Source organism: Vicia villosa, linkage group LG1 (genome assembly GCF_029867415.1).
Source record: "Vicia villosa cultivar HV-30 ecotype Madison, WI linkage group LG1, Vvil1.0, whole genome shotgun sequence".
Lineage (NCBI taxonomy): Eukaryota > Viridiplantae > Streptophyta > Magnoliopsida > Fabales > Fabaceae > Vicia > Vicia villosa.
Genome location: NC_081180.1, coordinates 161812495 through 161833075, shown reverse-complemented (window position 1 = coordinate 161833075; position 20581 = coordinate 161812495). Strand labels below are relative to the sequence as shown.

The following is a 20581-nucleotide window of genomic DNA, read 5'->3' as shown; positions in this document are numbered from 1 at the left end:
ATGACTGTTGATACCCTTGGAGCTCCAAACCAAGGTGGGACTATACCCGTGACTTCTAGAGCAATGACTATGGCTGATCCCGTCTTCCCATTCCCTGTGCCACCTTCTCAAACAGAGATTCCTATTCCCGCTTTCTGTGGTACTCGTTCTGCTAATCCAGAAATGCAAACAATACCAACTGCTGAAAGAGCTCGACCCGTTGAGAAATCTGCTGAGAAGTACAAAATCCTTGAGGAAAGAATTCGAGCCATTGAAGGATTTAGTGCCTATGGGATGGACGCTGAGGATATGTGTCTAGTTCCTAATCTGGTTGTCCCTCCTAAGTTCAAGACTCCCGACTTCCAGAAGTACAAGGGTTTGAGCTGTCCGAAGAGCCATATCATCATGTATTGTCGTAAGATGGCTTCTCACATCCACAACGACTCATTGCTCATTCACTGCTTCCAAGATAGCTTGTCTGGGGCATCTCTGAACTGGTATATGAATCTGGAGCGTAATAGAATCCGATCTTGGAAGGATTTGTCTGATGCTTTCCTCAAGCAATATCAGTATAACATTGACATGGCACCGACTAGGTTGCAACTTCAAAATCAAGTGCAAAGGACCAATGAGACATTCAAAGAGTATGCTCAAAGGTGGAGAGAAATGGCTGCTCAAGTGAATCCACCACTTTCTGAATCCGAACTGGTTGACATGTTCATGAACACTCTTCAAGGACATTACTATGAGAGAATGGTTGGTAGTGTTTCTTCTGGTTTCTCCGATCTAGTCAGGATTGGTGAAAGAATTGAGAATGGTTTGAAAATTGGTAAGATCCAGAATCCCGCCAATGCTGCTGCTGCAAACCAATATGGGTACAGGAAACCTCAGGGTAACTTTGTCAAGAAGAAAGAAGGCGAGACCAGTGCCACCTATGCTCAAGATCAAGCTCCTTGCTATCAAGTGGCCGCCACCGCCCCTCAAGCTTATGTGGCACCTGTTGGTCAACAACCTTGGGTCCCTTATCAACAATATGTCCAACAACAACAACAAGGTTTCCAACAACAAGGTTATCAGCAGAGACAAGGTCAACAGAGGCAGAATAGGCCTAAAAGGGTGTATGATCGTGTACCAATGACCTATAGCCAACTTCTCGCCGCCTTGCTTGATCAAAAACTGATTCAATTAGCTGAAGCGAGGCCTCCTCCTGATCCTCTCCCCCCAAATTACAAGATTAATGCCAAGTGTGAATTCCACTCTGGAGGATCTGGTCACACCACTGAAGAGTGCAGAGTTCTCAAAGACAAGGTTCAGGATCTGCTTGATGCAAAGGAGATTACATTCACACCTGCGGCACCTAATGTGGTCAACAATCCCATGCCACCTCACAATGGAGCTTCCACCAGTGGAACATGAAGACTTTTATGTTTGTCAGAAAACATTTCATTTGCATTAGAATAAGGCCAAACTTGCCATTGTATAGATTTCTTTAGTATTTTCAATTGTACTACTTTTGTTGTTATCAAGTACTATCCATTGTAAGAAACTCATTCTGTTTGAATAAATAAAAATGTAATATACATGTTTTTCTCAAATCATTTCATCTTTGTTATTATGTTCATTGATACTTCACTCATTTGTCTTAAGCAACTAAAAAAGGAGAATGATGAAAATCAAAAACACATGAACTACTAACTGTATGCTTTTGGAACAAAGATCCTGCTGACGATGTACAGGCATTGTTTCAATTCCTAAACACCGGAGTTATAAGGGAGTGAAACCTTCGTCAACCCCTTTGAGCCTAAGGAGTAGTAGTTTCTTTTCAAAAAAATTCAAAACCCTCAATATTAACCAGGGGAAGGGTAGTCTTCAGTTAGTGCGACCGAGCGCTCGACTTTCAGGTATTCCATCAGAGGATTGATCATATTTCATCTCTCACAACAAAAGAAGAAGAGCACAATCCACAACGGATGTCTCTCATTCACTGAGAATAAGGCAGTCATAACCTTTTCATCAAGTCAGTCACAAAAGTCATACAACTTGTTCCCGAACGAGACAAAAAAGAATGAAAAAAGTTATGAATCAAAAAAGAAACAATAGCCCGCTAAGTCAAAAAGAAAATAAAAGCTTTGAAGCAAATGACTTGGGCAAAAATTAGGGCATATCCCGCTGGACAACGAAAACCAAAATCAAAAGAAACTTTTTGTCCAGGCAAAAATTAGGGAAAGCAAAAGAACAAGAACAAAAATCCTCCAAGGGACAAGTTGTTGTGACCATCAACAAAAGAACCAAAGGGTGACTGCCACCTCCATCAAAGTTGCAAAGGATCCTCATCCATTACAATCCTTCCTGAAAGGTGAACACTCGTGTCAAACTAACCGAACGTAGGACTGGAGAACATCATGAAGAGGGGTGGGTTAAGTAGAACTTGAGCCTTTATCCTTTGTTTCTTAAACCGTGAACCCGACCACGTTACAACCCTCAAAAGTCCTAATTGAAGCAGGATTCGTTCCGAAAGCATACAAACTGTAAAATCATGTCAAACTGACTCCTAATGTTGCTGTGTCATTTGTGTTAGTATCAGTACAACATTTTGACAAATAAAACTTTTCTTTGAGATTAACATGTGCATTGCATTCTCAGTATCTTTTTCAAAACAGAATTGTCTCTAATCTGAAAGCAAGTACTTGATACCAAGGAAAGTTCAACATTGAAATCCCATCGAGTAATCTTACAAAGGTAAAGGTTGGTCATTCACTAAGCAAATATCTCTAACATCCATTTGGTGGAAGAGTTCCTTTCAATATGGGGCGTTCATTCCATGATCAACACTGGGGCAGATCATTGCACATCTTCATGATTCAAGCATATCAAAGTCTTATCTCAAGAGACCATACAAGCTGGGGCAAGCTAGTAACAATTCATCTCTTCATCTTCAATCAAGTGTCAGATATCGAGACAAGTGTTGAGGGGTCGATCCAAACATCTCACCTTCACCAAAAATTTCACAAGCAATGACCTTCCTGCAAAGAACCCTCCATTCACTCCTAGTACCATGGAAACAATCATTCCACTCATAATCATACATATATCATGCATATCATTGCATTTTCATTGACATTTCTCCCGCATGATCCAATCATCAACAAATCAGGGGCATCCATCCCACCTTGATTCTCAAGCAGAGTTTCAGAACTCCACCTAATCTATTCCACACAAAGCATGAACCCTGAACAATCAATCAGTACATTGCATATAGAATCCATAGCATTGCATCTCCAGAAGTACATAAAATAAACCAAACATTTGCATATGAAGCATAAGCCAAGTTACTCATCAGGTGAGGTCCCTACAAGCAATCAATCGATATTCCACTGGATCACTCAGAGTTACCATTGTGGTGTCATCTCCCATATTCAATCATGTTCATTTCTCTTTCAACCCAGAGTTGATGTTTTTTTTGCTCAACCCAGAGTTGATTCTCCTTTCATCTTCTAACCCCGAGTTAATTGTCTTTTCCCACTCAACCCAGAGTTGAAGGTTATCTTATACTCAATCCAGAATTGATTCTTTTTCCCACTCAACCCAGAGTTGATGGTTATATTTTACCTTTCCCTCTCAACCCAGAGTTGACGGTCATCCTTTATTCGATCCAGAATTAACTTCTTTCTTTCCCACTCAACCCAGAGTTGACGGTTATCTCTTGTCTTTCCCACTCAACCCAGAGTTGACGGTTATCTTTTCTCAACCCAGAGTTGACGGTTATCTTTTATTCAACCCAGAGTTGATCCTTGTCTTTCTTTCCCACTCAACCCAGAGTTGACGGTTATCTTTTATTCAACCCAGAGTTGATCCTTGTCTTTCTTTCCCACTCAACCCAGAGTTGACGGTTATCTTTTATTCAACCCAGGGTTAATCCTTGTCTTTCTTTCCCACTCAACCCAGAGTTGACGGTTATCTTTTCTCCTTTCCCACTCAACCCAGAGTTGACGGTTATCCTTTATTCAATCCAGAATTGATTTCTTCTTTTCCCACTCAACCCAGAGTTGACGGTTATCTTTTATCTCTCCCACTCAACCCAGAGTTGACGGTTATTTTGTCCTTTCCCACTCAACCCAGAGTTGACGGTAACATTTTGTTCTTCCCACTCAACCCAGAGTTGACGGTCATCTTTTGTTCAACCCAGAGTTGATTCTTTCCTTTTCCCACTCAACCCAGAGTTGACGGTTATCCTTTGCCTTTCCCTCTCAACCCAGAGTTGACGGTTATCCCTTTTTTTCAATCCAGAATTGATCATCCTTTCCCCCTCAACCCAGAGTTGACGGTCATCTTTTGTTCAACCCAGAGTTGATTCCCACTCAACCCAGAGTTAACGGTTATCCTTTGCCTTTCCCTCTCAACCCAGAGTTGACGGTTATCCTTTGTTCAATCCAGAATTGAATTTCATTTCCTTTCCCACTCAACCCAGAGTTGACGGTTATTTCTAATTGTTCATCCTTCCTTCTCTCAACCCAGAGTTGATGTCTGTCTCTTGTTTTCAACCCAGAGTTGATTTTCTTTCTTTCTTTCTCAACCCAGAGTTGATGCCTATATCTTGTCCCACTAATACTGATTTCCCTTTTCTTTCTCAATCCAGAGTTGATGCTGACCTCTTATTCAACCTCGAGTTGACTTCCCTTTATTCTTCGACCTAGAGTTGACCCACTTTTCTTTTTCGACCCAGAGTTGATGTTTATTTCATTTCTAACCCAGAGTTAATTTGATCAATCCATAATTAATGCATTATTCCTCAGTGGATTTGACACCATTTCTTCCCTAGTGGATCTCATCTTTCTTAGGCAAATTTTCAGGTTCACTTGATATTTAATCTTCTTCTACCTTGAATGCTCGAAAGGCTAGCGCCAATCTATCCTTCAGGTTTAAGACGATTAAATAGGGGCAGCTGTTGCACCCCAAAATTTGCCCATCTAATTTTATTTCGTATTGGCTTAAGCATCACATTCATCTGCACATATCAATTAGGTCATTCAACATATCATGCACTCATCCAACAATAAACTTGACATGAGATCAAGGGTCTTGGAAATTAAGGATTCTACTTCACTCTAGCTTGATTCATTTGGTTCTTCTTTAAATATGGGACTATGAGATCAAGGCTCGGATCCATGGGTATTGTAGACTTCTATTCTATTTTCGAGGAGCTTGGGTTATGGTTTCATCTTATTTATAATCAACAAAAATATAACATATTGGGTTATTGGTTCACAATTTATATATGTTTTAGACTTTGCGAGAGTTGGAGTTTTACTTAGTATTTTATGAATCCTAGCAAGATTGGAAGCAGTCGGCCGAGACTTTTGAGCAAGCCTATATTATATTTTGGGGTTATCTCGTCATATAGACATGCATTCAAGGTTACGAGAACTGATAAAGCTAGAAAATTCAAAAGAAAATGGATAGAAAGTCATCATTCAAATTCAAATCAAGCATCAATGCTATATCATTTCATCCACATTTGCAAGAAAAGAAGAAATTCAAATTTTATTACAATTTCAAGGAGAATTCATTACAGAGTTCAAGTACAAATGCAAAAGAGAAATCAAATTCCTAAATCTATGGTGAATTGCTCATATTCTTCAAATTTTATCCTTAGCCTTGTTTCACGTGACATCCCCTCGATACGCCTTTCAAACCATGTCTTTGCTAGCATTAATTATGACCTGCAAACCTGCATGACTTAAAACAGTTCCAAAAGATCAAACAAGTCAATTCAAACCAAATCAAAATACCAAACAGTAGCAGCCACAGATAAGAACCTCTCAACTGAACACTCACTACAATCAGTTTCAACAAATGAACTACCTGCTGCGTCAAGAAATTACAAGCCCCTGTCAAAACAAATTCAAACCATAACCATACTATGTCTAATAACCAGTCCGGATTGAGTTATTAAACTTGCAGAGAAAAAGAATCCTAATTAACCAGCCAGCAGCCAATACTAACAGTCCAACATTCACATTCGTTTCTAGCTATGCCATCAATAACTAATATTCATACCAGTTCAGTATTTGCATTAACAGAAAAAAACCCCTTTTAACAGTCTCTAACTATCTCATTTCACAACAGTTATCAATTACTAACTCCTAACCCAACCAACCTTCAAACAGAATTCTAACATCCCTAACTACCTATAACAGAATCAGTTGTAATTTCCTAACCATCCTAACAGAATTTAACTGAAGCAGTTAACAGAAAATCAGAGAAAAACTCACTGCTATAAATCAGAATGTCTCCACCATTTTCTCATCTTCAACTACCAGCCACACACTTCATCTTCACTTCGCTTCCACACCATCTTCAACCATTCTTCACTTCACCACTCTGCTCCCATTCTATCTGTTTCAACCACCTTCTTCAACCTCTCTCCACTCTTCAATTCAGCTTCTTCAAACTCTTCACCCACCAATCTTCAATCGAGCTCCCTCTATAACCTTCAAGCTTCAATCTCCATTCTTTCTCCCTTTCCTAACCTTCAATCCTCACTCACTGCAACCACTCTACCATTCCCTCCACCATCCTTATTCTCCTTCACATCACCTTCATCAATTCCTCAAAACTGAAAACCGAAGACCTCCATTGAATGTGTTTCCATCTCAGTCACAAGAAACCCTAAGAGCCTCTTTCAATCTACAGAACACGTTCATCCAAGCTTCAATCTTTGACACGCCTCAGCGGTATCATCGTCTTCATCAAGAAACTACGGTTTTCGTCACCTTCATTCAAGGTTACAATAGCGGTTCATAGAGTTTCAGAAAAAGAAAATAGCAAAGAATGAGAAGAAGATCAACGAATTGAAGGAGATTGGACGCTTAATATTACCTCTGGTTTTCTTCAAAGGTCATCTCCAATTCGCACCTCAGGTAAGCTCTCTGAGTCTACGTTCTCCATCTTTTTCGCTTGTTCTCGTTATTGTTGTGAAGGGCGAATCTCCCTGGATATCTCCCCTATAGTTTTGATGCGAGATTCGTCTTCTTCATCGCTTGATCAATTTCGTTAGGCTTTTAGGGTTTGTGTTATGAGAGGAGATGGGAAAGATCTTTTGCCGAGACGGAGGGCGTAAAGAGAGAGATGGTGGTTTGAATGGTATCATGCGACGGTGGCCGCTCGGAGAAGAAGCTTTCTCCGGCGCCGTTTCACGAAGGTTGAAGGAGACGAGGCTGAGAGAGAGAAGTCGAAGGGTCGCTATTAGAACCCTCATTTCCCCTTTCAATTATCCTTTCTTTCTTTTTAATTAATTTTTATTCTTTTTAATTATTATTTTGGATTAATAACAAAATGGATCAACAATCAAAATCTGAATAATAAAACACTATGGGCCGAGAATTGCTGTTAACCTCACCCCCCATTGGCCCATGCTATCCATTTTTGACAAGCAAAATCTGTAAACAAAAACCCTTTGGGCTGGGCCCTGCGCCCTGTTACTGGTTCCACCCATCAATCTTGTTTGCACCCCCCTGTTTATATCATTCTTTAATTTTAGGTTATTCTTAGCTTTTTACCAATTTCTTTTAAGTAATAAAGACACTAATTTTCACTTCTTGTCTTTAGACTTTAATACAAATTTTGACATAAAAATGTTCATAAAAAATATTAGTTTAGGCTAATTATTTTATTTCTCTTTTGCTTAGTTTTGAATTCTTTTTCATATAAAAATCATAAAAATAAATAAATAGTATCTTTTAATTCATTTGTACAATATTTTGAATCATTTGTTTTCATGTTTTGGTGCTATACTTTCAATTCAAGTTTTGTACTAATATTGCATCACTTTTGACCTATAATTTTGTGACTTCACTTGTATGTTCCTAACATTTAGGTATAATCATAACATTAAGCTAGTTATTCATTTTAGGCTAGTTCCTTTCCTTTTTCTTCTCAACTTTAAAACATTAATAAAGGACGACGCGAATCATGCTAATACCTTTTTTTTTTAGTGTGAAGGAAATGATTGGGGCGTAGGCCCCGATGTATGTTCTTTCCCACTTAGCGGAAGAGAAATGATTGAGGCGTAGGCCTCGGTGTATTTCTTAACCGCTATTTAGAGAAACGATTGTGGCGTAGGCCTCGATGTGCATTCTCTAAATATCCAAAGCTTTGTATTTCTTAACCACTATTTAGAGAAACGATTGTGGCGTAGGCCTCGATGTGCATTCTCTAAATATTCAAAAAAAAACTCTTTTTAAGGCATGATTCAAGTCACAAATTAATTTCCCTTAAAAAACACCCAACCAAAAACATTTCAAAATATCTAATAAAGGCTCGGACCTAAACAAAGTAAGGAAGTGATGCGAAGCCTTGTAGTGGGTTTTCGTCCATCATGGAATTACACCTAAAAAACACAAACCAATTTTCTCTCATCTCTCTCTTGCCTCCGAGGCATTCTTTCTCTTGCCTTCAGGGCATTCTTTCCCTTAAGGGCACGTTACTTCCACTCCATTCCCAGCTTAAGACTCCAGAGGTCGAGCAGCGGAGTGTGAATGTAACTGTTCAACTAAAAAACACAAAAACAAACAAAAACTAAAGAGCCGAACTACGGCGCTCTGATTCCTGAAAAGGATACGTAGGCATTGGGTCGCGGGGCCTAAGCGAGCACAACTATTTAAAAACCTTATTTTCCCCGTGTTTCTTTTCTTTCATTTGCATGCATTCCCTTAGCATTAAGCTTTAGATTTATAAGTAACACACCCTTAGAATAGAAACAAACATAGGTGGATACCATCGAGTACGATGGGCGTGAGGGGTGCTAGTACCTTCCCCTTGCGTAACCGACTCCCGTACCTTATCTCTGGTCGCAAGACCTTTTCTTATCCTTTCTTTATTCCAGGTTTTCTGATATTCCTTTCCCGCGATGGGATAAATATATTGGTGGCGACTCTGTTCATCATTTTCGCGAGCGTGCGACAGCGGCCCGCCGGGCCGACCCGCGCCCCGCCAATAAATGGCGGGTTGGGTTGAGGTTTTGGGCCCTCCGCCCACCAAAGACCGCCCCGCCAAAATCCGCCGCCCGCCTAAGCTCGCCCCGCCAAAACCCGCCGCCCGCTAAAGCCCGCCTCACCTAATTTCGCCTTAATCCCGCCCTTATTTAGTTAATTCTAGTCATTCAAATTTTAAATGGTTTTATTTTATACATTTATTTGTAAATATATGCAATATTTTTTTAGATAAAATTTATTTAAAAGATGCTTTATAAAAAAAATGTTCTAAAAAATAAGTGAAAAATTTAATTGAAAGGCAAAAAAAGTCTATTAATCTATTAAAAAAATAAAAAAAATAAATAAATAAAATAGGCGGGCAATCCCGCCGCCCGCCAACCGGCCACTTTGGCGGGGCGGGCATGATTTTTATGTCCATTTTACTTGGCGGGCTTGCTCGCCCCGCTCGCTTTTTGGCGGGCTTTAGGCGGGCACAGGGCGGGGCGGGCGGCCCGTTTTGCCACCCCTATATATATATATATATATATAAAACAATTTGCTATAAAATAATATTCCATCAATTTAATTATAATTGTTATAAAATTTTACAACAATTTGTTGTTATGATTGTTATAAAATTATAATTGTCATGATGTATTTTGATATATATATATATATATATATATATATATATATATATATATATATATATATATATATATATATATATATATATATGGAATAAGTTATTTAATTTTGTGTGCACATTGGATAATTTCTGATGTATTTTGAATGGTTTAAATTAAATTAATATGTTGTTTTACATTTTAATTGTAACTTATATAGATTATTTAAAAATCGTAATTTTAGATATGAAAATTAATATATATATATATATATATATAAAAGTATTATTGCATGCAATTGCATGGTTATTTGAAAAATAAGGAGAAAATTTTGCTTTTTAGAAATAGGCCCGTTCAGGGCCGAGGCCCATTTAGGGCCAGGTAGCCCGCAGTCTAGACAGGGCTGAGCCTGAGTAGTAAAAGTGGAGCCCATTTAAAAACGGGCTTTTTGGGTCCGACCCCGAAAAACCTGTGGCCCGTATGGGCCGGCCCGTTTAAGGTCGGATAATCCATTTTGACAGTTCTACTTGTGATGCACTAACTGTGTAAAAAATTTTACACAGTGCATAGTAATTATTCTTTTAATATATTTTATTTCATTTGCATTTGCACCTATGTGGAGTGGTGCATGTACATATAGCAATTATGATATTTCTTTTTCCAATTTGCGATACTATGTTTTTCTCGGATAGAAAGATTTGGATTACTTGCTCTGTAATATTTATCTCTACTGGGCTGGATTTCCAGGCCCAACTAGGAGACTGCCAGGTTTTCTAGGCGGAAATATCGGAGATGCGTGAGTGCTCTCCGTCCTGGTCAACCACTCCGAAGTTCAAGGGAGACGCGGTCTTTTAGGGACCACGTGGACTCCGCATTATTCGGGGTGTTGGATATGAAGGAACCCTACGAGGAATAGAGTCCTCGGTAGAGAGGGTGCTCGTGGGGAGCGCTTATGCTGGGCTCCAGATAGCTCGTGGGGAGCACTTATGCCGGGCACGGATTAGACGAACACCGTTTTCTCTTTGTGGGCCATGCGATGGTTTGAACTCCCAAGGTTAAGTGGGCCGAAAGTAGATTGGGCTGAATCTTGACCCAGTCCAGAACAGGAGCCCCCCAAGTCGGAGTTCCGAGCAAGGAGCTTCGACTTTGCTAACGCTCGGACTCGCTGACGTGGCATGGAGTAATGATTGCTTAGGGGTAGATGGCGGCGCCTAGGGGAGGTGTCAGACGACGCGACGTTTCGTATTCCGAGCATTTTTCCTATAAAAGGGGGGTAAACCTTCTCATTTGGGGTTTTTCGCTCTCTGTTTACGTGCTCGGCTCCAGATTGACTTTTCCTGATCTCCATCGTTTAACAACGCCCCTTGAAGAACCAAATCCCAGTTTGCCAGAATCATGTCAGCATCAGGTACGATTGTGATTTCATCTTGTGGTTTCAAGCGTTTTTTGTCGTTTTTAGGGGATCTGCGGAGTGCGTCCCCTCTGCTTTTATCATCTAGGTCGGTGGTTTCTCTTAGTGAGATTCAAAGATCATCATCATCTCCTCGGGTTATTCAAGCGATGCACGGGAGAGATCAATTATGTAGTTGATTTCTTCCGTTATTTCCCGGTACCTTCATGATTTGGCTCGTCAAACCCATGAGTTTGATCGGTGCATTCATACTTCTCTTCGGGAATTGCTGGCTCAGGTCGGCTTACTCATGATTATACTCGGCGTCTTCGAGATTTTTTAGTTTATATTGCGTAGGGCTCGGGCATGCACTGTGTTTGATTTTTTGCTAAGTTTAATTGGGGTGAGTCCTCGGCTGGTGGACGAGAATGTCCTCGAAGAGGGGTTTAGCCGGGGGCTTCTCCGCCCGCCGCTCTACCCTTTAACTTGTGTTACGGTGGAAGGGTGGACCCTACCGGGAACGGTCCGAGGAGATCCATTCCCCAGGTGGAGAATGGCCAGGGTAAGGATAGGGATTTAAGCTCGTGAGGGGGAGCTAGGTGCATGTCGGCATGTCGTTGACACTTATCGAACTTCTGGACATGTTCTTTGGCGTCTTGCTGCATGGTCGGCCAATATTATCCAACTCTGAGAGCCTTTCTCGCCATCGAGCGACCGCCGAGGTGTTGGCCGTTGATTCCCTCGTGAAGTTCCGCAGTATTTCGAGCGCTTGGGAAGCATTGACGCATTTGAGCAGGGGGATGGAAAATCCTCATCGGTATAGCTTATCCTCGACGATGACGTATGAACAGGCCCGTCTTTTAATTGTGGAGGCCTCCTTTGCGTCCGTTGGTAGTTCGTCCTTCGTGAGGAAATTATACACCGGGGTCATCCAGCATTGATCGTCGCCGATGGCGAGCATTTGCAATATGGAGGTACTCTTATCCACACTTGGTTTCGAGAGGATTTCCTGGATTACTGACTTGTTCCCTCCTTTCTTCCTCGTTCTCGCGAGTTTGGAGAGGACATCAGCTCGGGAATTGTGCTCCCGCGGTATGTGCTCGACTTCTGCTCTTATGAAGTTTTTCATCTTTTCTTTAATCAACGCGAGGTACTCGACGAGGGTATCATTTTTAGCCTGGTAGTCGCCGTTAACCTGAGATGCGACGAGTTGGGAGTCAGTATAGATCTTTACTTCCCGAGCACCTACGTCCTCAGCAAGTCGTAGACCGACGAGGAAAGCCTTGTATTCGGCCTGGTTGTTTGAAGTGGTAAAGGATAAAACTAAGGATACCTCGATGATGAGTCCTTCACTGTTTTCTAAGATGACGCCGGCTCCGCTTCCCGAGCTGCTGGAAGCGCCATCTACGTAGATGGTCCATTTATTCTCGACTGAGGGAGGAGAGGAGGTGATCGATGTCATTTCGGCCACAAAATCAGCCAGTGCTTGAGCTTTCAGTGCCTTCCTGCTTTCGTACTGGATGTCGAATTCGGATAGCTCTAGGGACCATTTCAGCATTCTCCAAGCCATGTCTGGTCGGCCGAGGAGTTGTTTGATTGGTTGGTCAGTTCTGACGATGATTGTATGGGCGAGGAAATAGTATCTTAACCTTCGAGCAGCGATTATTAGTGTCAAGGCGACTTTTTCAATTTTCTGATATCGCACTTGGGGTCCTTGTAGGGCTTTGCTGGTGAAGTATACGGGCTTCTGCCCGTCTTCAGCTTCTCGGATTAAGGCTGCGCTAACTGCCTCGTTCGAGACGGCTAGGTAGAGATATAGCATCTCGTCGTTGTCGGGTCGGGACAGGACGGGCGGTTCCGAGAGGACTTGTTTGAGGTGATATAGTGCTTGTTCGCACTCCTCGGACCATTCGAAGGTTGCTTCCTTGCGCAGCAGTTTAAAGAATGGGAGAGCGTGTTGGGTGGATTTTGCGACGAACCGAGAAAGCGCGGTGAGCATCCTGTTTAGGACTTGGTTTGATTTCTTATTGTTAGGTGTCGGGAGTTTAGAGAATGCTCAGCATTTGTCCGGGTTGGCTTCTATTCCTCTTTCGGTTAAGTAGAAACCGAGGAACTTTCCTGCTCGGACGCCGAATGTACATTTTTCTAGGTTGAAACGCATCTTACAGGATCTGGCCTGTTCGAATACTCGTTCGAGATATGTGGTGTGGTCGGTGTCTTCTCGGGATTTGACGATCATGTCATCCCTGTACACTTCGAGGGTGTCACCGATCTCTCCTCGAAATACCTTGTTCATCATCCGCTGGTAAGTGGCTCCGACGTTCTTGAGTCCGAAGGGCATTATGTTGTAGTAATAGTTCCCTGACTCGGTCATGAATGTCGTGCACTGCTTGTCGCATCTCGCCATGGGGATTTGATTGTAACCTGAGTAAGCATCCATGAAAGATAATAATTTATAGCCGGCCGAGTTGTCGACCAGTCTATCAATGTTAGGCAAAGGGTAAGCATCTTTGGGATAAGCCCTATTAACATCAGTATAATCAAAACACATTCTCCATTTTCCATTATATTTTTTAACTAGTACAACGTTTGAGAGCCAAGTTGAATACCTGGCCTCGGAAATAAAGTTTGCCTCTAGGAGGTCTTTTACAGCTTTCTCGGCAGCCTCCGCTTTCTCGGGAGACTGCCTACGCCTACGTTGAACTACTGTCTTGCGGCTGGATCAATGGAGAGGTGGTGGCAGGCGACCTCGGGGTCGAGTCCGGGCATCTCAGCTGTGCTCCATGCGAACAGGTCGACGTTGGCTCGAAGGCATGCTACGAGTTGCTTCCTCGGCAGATCCGGGATGTCTTTGCCAATCTTCACCACCTTGTTGGGGTTGTCGCCCAGTGGGACAAGCTCGAAGTCGCCGTCCAGAATCGGTCGGACGAGGTGGGTTGTCCTCGGTTGTGGCTCTTTGCCGTTCTTCAGTTCTTCTTTTGTAAACCGGGCGTCGAGGTCGATTGAGCTGACATTGGTCGGTTGCTGTAGGTCCTTTCGAGCTGGCTTTTCTTTGGCCCTTGGTTTCTTGTTGGCGCTAGAAGGAGGGGTGATCAGTTGTAGTCCCTTCATCGATGCGTCGAATATCCGTCTGGCTACTTCGATGTCGGCATTGATGGTGGCTACTCGTCCCCTTTTGGTGTAGAATTTCATCTTGAGGTGCACGGTTGAGGAGACGGCCGTGAGTTCGGCTAGAGTGGGCCGTCCGATGATGCAGTTGTAGAGAGTTTTGCAGTTGATCACCAGGAGTCGTGTCTTGACCTGTCTGGAAGCTTCTCCTTCCCCGAAAGTAACGATCAGCTCGACGTAACTCCAAGGTTTGGTGGTGGTTCCGTTGAAGCCCTGGAGGTCGGAACCCACGTATGGAGTGAGGTGGGAGTCTTCTAGCTTGAGGGTTTTAAAGAGATGGGAGTACATAATGTCGACTGAGCTTCCCTCGTCGATCAGGAACCAACGGACGTCAAAATTAGCCATCCTCGCTTGAACGAGCAGGGGGACCGTGGCGTTTGGGGCTCCGCCCGTGTTACCCTAGGATTTCGACTTACCAATAAATGGGCAACTGGGACTCAAAATTGGTAATTGGGCCTCAATTTGGTAGAAAGGCCCTAAATTGGTAATTGGGCCTCAATTAAATAATTACATTGCCATTTGGGTCGAAGTGGTTCGACTAAGTAATGCTTAGTAGTCGAAGCTGTTCGACTAGAAAGATTATCAGAGGCTTCAGCGTTCGATCAGAAGTATGCGAAGACTTAAGAATTTTGCTGCAGAAACTGAAGTGGAAGTCGAAAGGTATTAGAAGTTAAAAGGAGACAGTTTTCAGCAGTTACAAGAGACGCGTGGAGGTCTCACAGTTGAAGATCTTGCATGTCAAAGACACGTGTTGACTGATAATCAGTCGACCGTTATTAGTAGTTATTTTATTTTACTATTTAAGCAAGTTCCATAGGAATAGTTAGGGGTCCGCATTTTCTACAAAACACAAGTAAAACTCAAATCTCTGTGCAATAATGAGCGACGAGTGCAACCTTGGAATGTACGTATGCGTACCAGTTTAATTAATGCAATCATTTTACGTTATATTTCGTCTTTCAGTGCACATTTACTGCCTTTTTATTGCTTTGATTTACTTTAAAGCCTTTAATTTCAGTGTTTTACTTTTACTTTAAAGTCACTGTTGCATTCAATACAAACCAGATACACATAATATAACAAAATAAAGCAATTAGTCCTGGAGTATTCTAGTTGATTCCGCAAAAGTAACCTTTAAAAAGGAAACTAGCGCTTGTTTACCATTTTTCTGGGTAAACAAATTGGCACGCCCAGTGGGACCCGTCAATTGCTGTTTGTTTTATATTTGTTAGTATAATAGTTATGTATGATATTAAGAAGTGGTCGGAAATTAACTAACATGGCTGAAGTTAATACAAATAATTCTGATCTTTCTGGAAATCAAGGGGTTGTTCTGACCGGAACAACGCAACAAAGTGCCGCAGATTCATCCCCAGTTAGAACAACAAATACTGGTGGATCGACGGCAGCAATATTGGTATCATCACCAACGAATGTACGGTCACCGTTTAATCCGTTACGACCGCCATTTCATGGAATGATGCCTCCACCAGGTTTTAACCCTCAGTTTGGAATGCCCACGTCTATGATGCAAGGTTTGCACACAAATCCTTCATTATATTCTGACAACATGATGGCTACAAGCACATCAAATCCAGAGGGTCGACCTATAGGCATAGGATATAATCACCAGGCTTTGCCATCATTAAGTACTACGTCAATGTTGTCAATTCGACAACAAATAGACGAAAGTAATCATGAAATGGTGAATGCCCTTACTCAACAAATGGGAACTGTTTTTACTCCCATGATAAATAACACGAACCAAAGTTATGAAATATTGGCTGGACAAATGGCCAGAATTGCAGATTTCTTTGGAGCGCCCCCACAACCAAACCTTTCGACTACTCAAGGGTCGAATGTGAGAGGGGTCGAACCTATAGGACAAGGAGATCAAATTGAGCAAGAGATCCCTAGAATAGTACAAAGGCATCAAGATGCTGACCAGGTTCTTAGGAACATCCAGCAAGATGTCAATGTTGGACACAGTAATATCTCTAATGTAGTCGAACAAATTTTAGTTCAGAATGGAATAAATGTAGGTTTGCATAGACCAAATTTCGTTTCCCCGTTGTCAGAATACGTAAGGCAAACAGAATTGCCTAGGGGGTGGAAAGTCCCAAAATTCACCAAATTTGCTGGTGAGACTGGAGAGTCGACGGTCGAACATATTGCTAGGTTCCAGACAGAGGCTGGCGAAATAGCAAATAATGAAAATCTAAAGATGAAGTATTTTCCAAGTTCTTTAACAAAAAATGCATTTACTTGGTTCACGACCTTATCTCCACAATCTTTGTTCTCCTGGAACCAATTAGAACGATTGTTCCATGAACAATTTTATATGGGACAGTCGAAAATTAGTTTGAAAGAATTAGCTGGAGTTAGGCGAAAGGGTACAGAACCAGTCGATGACTATCTAAACCGTTTTAGGTTACTGAAAGCTAGATGTTTCACACAAATTCCTGAACATGAGTTAGTCGAAATGGCTGCAGGTGGGTTAGATTATTCCATAAGGAAGAAATTAGACACCCAACATTTGAGAGATATGGCACAACTGGCAGATAGAGTACGCCAGGTCGAAAGGCTAAAAGCTGAAAAAGCCAGAGCTAGTAAATATCATAAGAAAGAAAAGATAGCTTATGTCACTACAAGTGAGCTCGACTCTACTAGCGATAGTGAATACGAAGAGGGAGAGGTCAACGTGGTTGAATTAAAGCCAGGGCCACCATATATCTGTAAATTGCTCAAGCCCTCAAAAGATAAAAATCTGATTGAAAGTAAAAATGAAAAATTTTCTAGTAAAACGTATTCATTTGATATAACAAAATGTGATGAAATATTTGATTTGTTGGTTTCTGATGGGCAAATCATAGTACCCCCAGGACTTAAAAATCCTCCTCTCGAACAAAAGAAAAAAAGAGGATTTTGTAAATTTCATAATTTCTTGGGTCATAAAACTTCTCAATGTGTCCTTCTCAGGGATTTGGTGCAGAAAGCTTTGAAAGAAGGAAGGTTACAGTTTGGAGAAAAGCCAAAATCATCAATGCAAGTTGATATTGATCCTTTGCAAGTCGAAGAGGCTCACTATACTGAGCTTGCTGATGTGATGATGGTCGAGACTACTGATGGTTTCGTTAGAAAGCAAAACGGCGCTACTGATGGCAAAGTTTTGAACATGGTTTATCCTGAACCAAAAGAAAGTCTTTTGAAATTCCTTGAGAGATGCCACAATAACAACTCTCAAGTTGGATTATGCCCAAGGTGAAGGATAGAAAAACACTTAGAAAGGGGGGTGTGGACCTCCGATTTTTAATTCCCGGGCCATACCTCTGTTCTGTAGAGATACGTGAACTGACTCTTTTTTATCGCTTAATGCTTTCGCATTTTGAAAATTCACAGAGTCGCCACCGACCTTTTATTTTATCCAATTAAGGAAAGGTTTATAAAAGACACAGAAAAAAGACCTTTGAGAAATTCTGGGTAAGGGGGTAGGTTATACAAAGGGAAGGTGTTAGCACCCTTTGTATCCATGGTTATCCATGGGCTCTTAAGTTTGCTTAGCTCACTTGTTTTTCGATCACTTTTCAATTGCTCTGAAATTGCTCATATGTGGTTCCAAATACTTTTGTAAATTGAATTTTGTAATGATCCGTGTGTGGATGTATACAAAATGCTTGTTTATCTTTCGAAAGATGTTTTGAAAAGAACGTTAACTTTGTAATAATCCGTGTTTGGATGTATACAAAGTATTGTCTTTTTGGAAAGTTTTGTTTTGAAAAACAACAGTGTATGAGAATTTTTGTTTGTTTTGATTTGAGCAAGCAAACTAGGAGGTCTACCCTGAGTTGTAAGGTCTTTATCCTTGTTTCCTTTAAAAATCTATCCTTTCATCGGATATAAACGCAAGGTTCGATTTTGTACTCAAAACAGTAGAATTTTGACTTTGATTTTGAAAAGAGTGAGAAGGGATTTACCTTAAGAGGTGCAAGTGTGATTGTGTTTGGATTCAGATATTTATCTTTGAAGTTAGTGATCTAACGGTTCAATTTTATCTTTGACATACACGCAGTTTATATGTGCTGGAAATTAAAATGCAGAAATGTAAAGTGCGGAAAGTAAATCTACGCTATTACATCGATTGTGCAGGAAATGTAAACTAGCCTATTTACATGAATTTGACATCCTATACATTTATCTAGGAATTTAAATAGCAAAAAATAAAGGGCATGTTTTTGGATTTTTTATGATTTATTTTAATTATAATTAATGTATGATTAATTAAATTAAAATGAAGAAAAAGATGAAAATAGATTTAAACCTAGAAATTAAGTTTAAAAATATGTACAAAATATTTGTCAATTAATTTTAAAACAAAACTAATTTTTTTGGAATTTTTGGAAATTGATTTGAAATTGATTTAAGTTAATTTAAACATAATTATGCAAATAATTATACAAATAATTAAAACTTAAAGATAAAATTATTCAAAATATGTACAAAATTAGTTTATAATATATAAACAATATTTTATATAAAGAACAATTTTTTTTATGATTTTTTGATTGGTTAGAATAATTAAAAAGCAAATATATAAATATATACTAATTAATTATGCAAAATATTGAAATTTTGAAGAAAAATAAAATATTTTATTTCAGAAAATAATATATTATTTTAGAAGTCTAAAAATATTTTTTGTGTATTTTTTGGATTTTTAAAACTATTTTTAATTAATTTAACAAAGAAATTAAAAATAAAATAGAAAATAAAATAGAAAATAAAAGGATACTGATCCTGTGTGGAAATTTATGAGGGAGTATGATGTGCACGCGTGATCTGGAGCGTTGGATGAGTCATAAATGAGATCAGATGGTCCAGATGGTGAGGGAACATCACTTATGACGCGCCTGCAAAACACTGAAACCAAGGGTTATATTTAAAAAAACGCGCGCGTCAGAACCAATAGGGGGGTGACACGTCTTCGTCTTCAACCTTCAGACAAGACTTTTAATAGCGCTTTCTTACCAAAAGCGCTGTAATTGGTTACTTACTAAACCTGCAAAATAGCGAATAGGGTCAAACGTACAAATAAATTTGGCGCGACCTATCAGTTCAATTCGTTTGGTCCATGCGAATTCAATGGTACTAATTAGAACCTCTAATTTTGCCTAATTTAGAAAGCCCTAATTTTGAAGCTATGAACCCTAAAATGGTGGTTTCGTTTGTACGTGTCCAAACTTCAATTAAGTTTCCAGAAATGATCTACACCTCAAACCAAACTCAATAGTATGTCTACATCTTGTTAAACATGTGTGAATAACCAGATACGAATTGATTTTAGTTTGAACAAATTATGACCTGTGTAGCTCGATTCAGTGAGCTTCAAGGCTTGTAATTGATTGAGATAGTTTCAGTGATGTTCAAAGAAGGTGTATGAATGCTTAGTTTGTATTGAAATGGACTGAAATTACAAATTCGAATTTGAGTTTTCTTTGAATTTTTTTCAAGTGATTACAAGTGTTATGAGCTTATGTATGCTTCTGAACTCGCCTCCTTTTGTTACTGAACTATGATAGCTTATTTATAAGCATTGAGTGCTTACAATTGAAGCTAAGAAGTGTCTTTAGTTGCCTTTGTTGAAACTTTGGTTTTTTAATATTAAAAACCTTGAATTCTTGACCAAGTCATCTTGCCTTCAATGCACCTGCCTTGCCCTTCAATTCTCTGCAGAAAGATGAAGATTCTTTGAGGTGAGTCATGCTTGATTTGTAAGCTAACCATTATCCATGCATTTTCCTTTTAATTTTAATCTTAAAATAAGATAAAATCATGCAAAAATGGATAAAAAAAGGTATGGGCTTAGTCTTGGTCGTGGGAGGCCCATAACATCATGGAAATGATGTTTGAATGCTGAAAACTTGGCCCCATTTGGAAAAAATACATTTTTGAGCAATGATGATTTCATGTATTTTCCCAAAATTTAGCCAACTTCAACAAGGTGTAAATCCTTCAATTTTTGTCATATGAAGGAGATCTTGCACTTTTTGGAAACCTCAAAGAGTCCTCTAACCAATGCCTTTGGTCTCATGTCAAAATGATTTTTGAAGCTCCTTGTGTGTCCTTTTGAAAAAAGTGTCTTTTTGTTGACTTTGAAAATAACCTGTAATGTCTTTGGTCATATTTTTCAAATGGTGAATCCAATGACCATGGGATCAATGGAATTTGAAAGATAATTGAATTTCCTTCAAAACAAGCTTTGGTTTGAATTTTTTGGATGAAGGATGAGAGAGTTATGATCAGTCAAAGTTGAGTTGACTTTTCAGGCAAAAACCCTAATTTTGAATCTTAGAGTTTTGTTGATTTTTGATCTTTCCTTGATGAATTATGATCATCCAATGATCAAATGATGAATCCTTTGACAAAATATGGACTTTGACAAAAAATTT

General features: G+C 40.0%; 1 long non-coding RNA gene across 1 annotated transcript; it reads right to left on the bottom strand.

Moving 5' to 3' along the window:
- Positions 1-5626: 5626 nt before the first annotated feature.
- On the bottom strand, positions 5627-6404 carry LOC131644557 (uncharacterized). Its single transcript, XR_009296547.1, has 3 exons — positions 6252-6404; positions 5815-5867; positions 5627-5715 (listed from the first exon to the last, which is right to left on the bottom strand). It is a non-coding gene; the product is annotated as an uncharacterized LOC131644557 (long non-coding RNA).
- Positions 6405-20581: the final 14177 nt, after the last annotated feature.